Raw genomic sequence first — 6,360 nt, forward strand, 5'->3', positions numbered from 1 at the left:
GGGGTTGCTGTGAGTTGAATCTGACTCAATAGCAGTGAGTTTGGGTTTTGTTTTTTGGTTTTTCTGTTTTTGTCTACTTAATCTATCAATAACCAAACAAGTACATTGAAATTGCATACCACAGTGTTGGACTATACAGTACCTCCCTTATAATGTTATAATATTCTAACTTTTTTGTTTCAATTATTTTTGTATCATTTCTAGATACTTAAATCTTAAAATTCATTCTCTAACCTCTTACGTGAATTTAACTTTTTCTTAAACTCACTGAACTCACTGATGTTGGGTTGGTCCTAACTCACAGTGATCCCTCCTTAGGTCCGAGGTGGTATCACTGTCAAAGTAGGTTGCCCAATCGTCCTTCCGCGGAGTGGCTGGTGGGTTTGAACCTCCAGCCTTCTGGTTAGCAGTCAAATGCCTTAGGCACTACACCACCAGAGCTCCTATCTTTTATTATATCCTCTAGTCTGTAAGCAATACAATATTATTTATTCATTTATTAAGCATCTATTATATTACTGAGCAAACCCTAAGACATTAAAAAAAGTGTTAAAGAAGACAATACTCATCAGCTGTTTGAAAGACTGATTTTGAAGTAATCCTGAACTCTCAACATAAGAAATCCATCTTTAAAAAAGACATAAGAGTAGTGTACAACATTTCATCACTGAATGATCTCTGATACTTTAAATCTGGATGCTTTATCTTGATCTTATTTTCTAAAACGGTAGTCACTAATACAATAAGAATTTGGTTTGACCCCTTGTTTTATTATCAGCTTCTGTTTGCCCCACCTAACATCTGTAACTGATCTCATCAATCAAAGTATGTTCTGAAGTATTCTTTCTATTTAATGACTGAGGAGAGACATTTTCTAAATTCTCAGCCATGATTTAGTTTTGGCTTTTTTTTGGCTCAACTCTATTCCCTTACACTATTTTCTGCCTACTGTAAAATATTTTTAGACCTTATACAATAAAAATGTTGTTGGAGTAATAAGCTTCATTGCTAGTACTTACAGAAGTATTATTAATTTATCTTTTAATGTTCTGTGTGGAAGTTAATAAATTCTCTACCATATCCAGAAGATATAAAAAGTAAATATGTCTATATCACCCACAACTGAAGTATGATAACCTGAAAACAGACTAGATATCCAGCATTGGGCTCAATAGGCAAACTCAACCATATTTAGTGAGTGTAGCTTTTAAACTAAACTCTGTGCAAAACTCACAGACGGTGCCACAGCTGAAGGCCACCTTAGCTCACTCTTTCTCTAATAAGGTTGTGACCTGAGACTGACTCCTGGGAAGCAGCAGTATGGAAGATTTATAACAAGATATTGACACATTTAAGAGAGGATGGCTCTGAACAGCAGGCTCTTTCCAAATGATTACAAGTCATAAGGGATGCTTGAGCAAAAATTAAGAAATCAGCCTGGGAGGGAAGCAGCTCAATATGGTGGTATAGTCATATGTCTCATAACATTCCTATCACAACAAGGACTTGAGGAAATAAATGTATTATATTTAGATGACAACTTTGGAACCCTGAATATCAAAGGTGAGCCTGAAGAATTGAAATGAGTGTCAACTGAGAGACTGCACAAAAATTGTGGATACAGCAATCTACATTGAACCCGTACAATGTGGCTATATTGAGACAAAGAAAGCAGTGTTCCCAGGGAAAATCCCCTCATCTGGTTCAAACAAGCAGGAGTGACTGTACACCCACTCTCTGCCCTGAGAAAGTGTGCTCACCTCACACACCTCACCCTCCAAAAGTCCCCAAAATACGAGGCCTGCAAATCTGTGGCATAACACCACACTTCATAAACTCCTTGGCACACTGTCACTGTCCAAGGAAACCCACCACTACCTCATGCCCAGAGCCAGGGGTCCATAGACTGGCAAGTAACCCTTGAAACAGCCACTCATGCTAGTGTCATGCAGATCAATGACATCAGTCTCTCTGCCTGGGGATCACCACTGAGGTCCACTCATGCCCATGGAAGAGTCCTAACCTCTTCTGACCACCCATCTGCACTAGATGGTGCATTATATAAGGCAGCACTCACTTCTTTGGCCAGTCACCTATGCTGGATACCATGGACAGACTACATTCCCTCCTCCATCCCAAACCCATGTGGGAGTCCATGGTCTTGTGACACCACCTCTTTAGTCTACGCATGCATGCTGGTGGTCCCTGGGTCAGAGGCACCAGTTTCTAAGCCCAGACACCCAAGCCAAGGCTCTCAAATTGGAGGTACCCACTTCTCTACCTGGCCATCAGTGTTGAGGGACTAGGGATAGATAATGCTCCCTTTCTGTCCACTAACTGCACTAAGGATCTGCTCCTACATCCAGCCACCTACATCGTGGTCCTCTGCACATGTAACCCCTGCTGCTCTGCCTACCCACTGGCACCAGGAGCCTGAAAACCAGAGGTGTCTACTCCTATACCCAAACACTTAGGCCAAGGACCTGAGAACTGGCAGCACAAGCATACCCTTCCCTGAAACACACTTTGGATACACCTTCTTAGTGAGGACCCATGGGCTTGTGACATTATCATTGCCTTACCCTCTGCACCACTAGCTCTGTAACTGGAGGTAAGTGCTCTCTCCAAGCATGTCAGTGCAGTCCTACCTACCCAAGACCATTAGTAAGAGTTTCCACACCACCCACCCAGTGACCAATTACCCTCATCCCAACCCAGCAACTAGCAGTTACACACACACATACACACACACACACAACCCAGTGACCAGTGAGAATGTTGTGTGCAGGACCAGCCAACCAGACAGGTCAAGCATGTGACCAGCCAAATACACACATTACTTCACTGGCAATGTTAGCTATATCTTCAGCAGCCCTATAAGACCAGTGAGCCATGACCGGTGCTCACAAGGTCAGCCATTGACCCACTCACTCAGAGATAGGTGGTGAGAGCTCCAGCACCACCAAACTAGTGATGAGAATAGTGCACATGCCCCACCTACTCAGAAATATCAAAACAAAACCAAACAAAAAATCAAGATGAAGTAAACACACAAAAAGTAAATAGAACTAATGACACCTTAATGCCTCAGACACAACAGACAATATCAAATCACATAATAAAGTGATTATGTGGCTCGAACAAATGTCCAAAATATAATGAACCAGAAAACTTACCAGAGGAGGAAATAGTAATGGAACTACCTGATAAGAAATTAAAAAGACTAATATATAGGGCACTAGAAGAGGTTAAGGAAAACACAGAAAATGAAGGACAACACAAAAAAGCAATAGAAGAATTCAGGAAACCAATACAAGAATAAAGTAACAAAATAAACAGACATTTAGAAACCATACAAAGACAGCAACTAGAAATCCAAAGGATTAATAATAAAATTTCAGAAACAGACAACTCAATGGAAGGACACAACTCACTTACTGCCGTCAAGTCGGTCTGGCTCATAGCAGCCCCTCCTTGGGTTTCTGAGGCACTATCACTATGGAAGTAGATTGCTCAACTTTCCTTCCAAGGAGTGGCAGGTGGGTTTGACTGCTAGCCTTCTGGTTAGCAGTCAAATGTCATAGGCACTACGCCACCAGAGCTCCCAATAGAAGGACATAGGAGCAGAATTTAATCAATAGAAGGATAGATCAGTGAAGTAGAGGAAAAATTTCATGACACTAATTTATTGGAGGAAAAATTAGAAGAATGAAGAAAGCCTAAGTATTATGTGGGACAGTATCAAAAATAAAATTTTGCATGTGACTGAAATTTCACAATGGGAGGAATTTAAAAAAAAACAAAACAAAACAGAGCTGTTGAAGATTTGTTGGCAGAAAACCTCCCAAAAGCCAAAAAAGACAAGAAAACCAAAAAGACAAAAAAAAACAAACTTACTGCCATAGAGATGATTTCAACTCATAGTGACTGCCCCTTGGGTTTCCTGGGTGATATCTCTACAGAAATAGATTGTCCAGTCTTCCTTCTGAAGAGGGGCTGTTGGGTGTGAACCACCAGCCTTCTGGTTGGCAGTCAAATGCCTTAGGCATTATGCCAACAGAGCTCCATCCATCCAAATAGTTCAAAGAACACAACACAGGATAGACCCCAAAAGAAAGTCACCAAAATATGTCATAATCAGTCTACTCAAAACAAAAGACAGAGGAAGTATTCTGAAAGCAGCATGGAAAAAACAAAATTTCACCTACAAAAGGGAATAATTAAGATGAAACTGTTTTCTCAGCAAAAACCATGCAAGCAAGAAGACAATGGGATGACATATGTAAAACCTTAAAATAAAAAAAAAGAAAAATGCCATCAGAAGTTATATATCCGGCAATATTATCTCTCAAATTTAAGACATTTCCAGATAAACAGAAATGAAGTGAATTTGCAAAAATAATACCAAACTTGCAAGGAATATAAAAGAGAGTCCTTCAGACAGAGAACCAAATAAAGCAACAACTTGTGATTAGGACACAGGACAGCATTTGTTGCATACCAACCCAGATAAAGAGAGCTGTCTGTAAGCCTGAAAACAATGAACCAATGACATCAATCTGTAAATGATGAGAACATCAAAATATAAAAGGGAAATTAATGGTGTAGTTATAGAATTTCATATAAAGAAGAAGTCAAGGTGATATCAAGAAAGAAAATACTGCTTTAATTTTAAGAAGATAAAGGTAATTTCAAAGTAACTGTTTCAGAGTTTGGTTTTTGGTTTAATGTTGCTGTAACAAATACCACAAATGAGTGACTTCAACAAACAAGGATTTATTTTGCTACTGTTTAGGAGGCTAGAAGTTGGAGCTCAAAGTGCCAGCTCTAGGGGGTGGGTGAAAGCCCTTCAACCTTGAGCTTCAGCTCCTCCTCTTGCTCCTGGCCCACTGGAGCTAGAGGCTTTTCTTAACTTAGGCAGCTGCTGGCTGCTGAGGCTGACATACCCAAGGCTGAAAATAAAATGGCACAATCTCAAGATTACAAAATACCATGGCAGGCCACAAGTTCAAGTCCAGATATAGAGGCAAGTGGCAAGAAACTTGTCAGGCTGCTGAATGAAGACTCAGCTATATGCAGGATGCAAGTATGTCAAAATGCTACAGAAACCTTTCTCAAACTTCCTTTATATACTGGAAGCAGGAACACATCCCTCAGGCAGCTACTGAGCTGCTCCAGTAGATTTCACCATGAAGTTGATTACCAGTTTCATCTCAGGGAATAACTACATTCAGCTTCCCAAACACTCAAAACCAGGCCCAGCCAAGTTGACACATAACCTCAACTACCACAGTAACCAAAAAGAAAGTTAACAAACCTACTTATCAAAATGAAATAGAAGAAAAGCATACTGATTCAATAAACACAAAATCAACAACAATGAAAGAAAGAAATGAATATCCTCAAACAAAAAAGGACTCAGTACAGAAAATAATGCAGAACAAAGAAACCATCGACATCACAAGCAAAACACAACAATACTCATACGTGTTAATAACTGCAATGAATGCAAATACCACAAACGTAGCAGTAAAGAGACAGAGAGTGACAAAATGATTTTTAAAAATGGTCCATCAATATGCTGTCTATAAGAGACACATCTTAGACCTAAAGATATAAATAAATGAAAATTCAAATTTTAAGAAAAATAATCATGACAGAAATAAACAATCATTTTAAAAAAGCAGGAATGTCAATATTAATCTTTGATAAAATAGACTTTAAGGCAAAATCTGCCATAAAACATAAGTAACAGCATTATATGATGATTGAAGTGCCAAATGAACAAGAGAGTATAACCATAATATACATATATGCATTCAATGACAGTGCTCCAAAATACATGGAACAAACTCTAACAGTATTGAAAAGAGAGTTATACATTCCACAATAATCATAGAAATTTCACCATACAACTTTCATTGAAGGACAGGTTAACCAGAAAGAAATTCAACAAAGATATAGAAGATTTAAATGCCACAATCAATCGACTAGAGTTTATGGACATACACAGAATACCACATTTGACAATAATAATGTCTTTATTTTTTTTCCAATACACAAGAATCATTCTCCAGGGGAAAAAAAAAAAAATACATTTTAGCCCACAATGAAAGTATCGATAAAATCCATAATACTGAAATAATGCAATGAATTTTCTTTGATCACAATATTATAAAATAGAAATCAATTAACAGGAAGAACAAGCAAAATTTCAAATGGAAACTGAATAACACTTTACTTAAAAAACACCGTGTAAAACAAGAAATAAAAATGAAATGAGAAAAATAAATAAATAAATCTTAGAATCAAATGAGAATGAAAAGGTAACACACCAAAACCCTTGGGACACAGAAAAAG

Source organism: Orycteropus afer, unplaced genomic scaffold (assembly GCF_000298275.1).
Source record: "Orycteropus afer afer isolate SDZICR_OR568_19922 unplaced genomic scaffold, OryAfe1.0 scaffold00301, whole genome shotgun sequence".
Classification (NCBI taxonomy): domain Eukaryota; kingdom Metazoa; phylum Chordata; class Mammalia; order Tubulidentata; family Orycteropodidae; genus Orycteropus; species Orycteropus afer.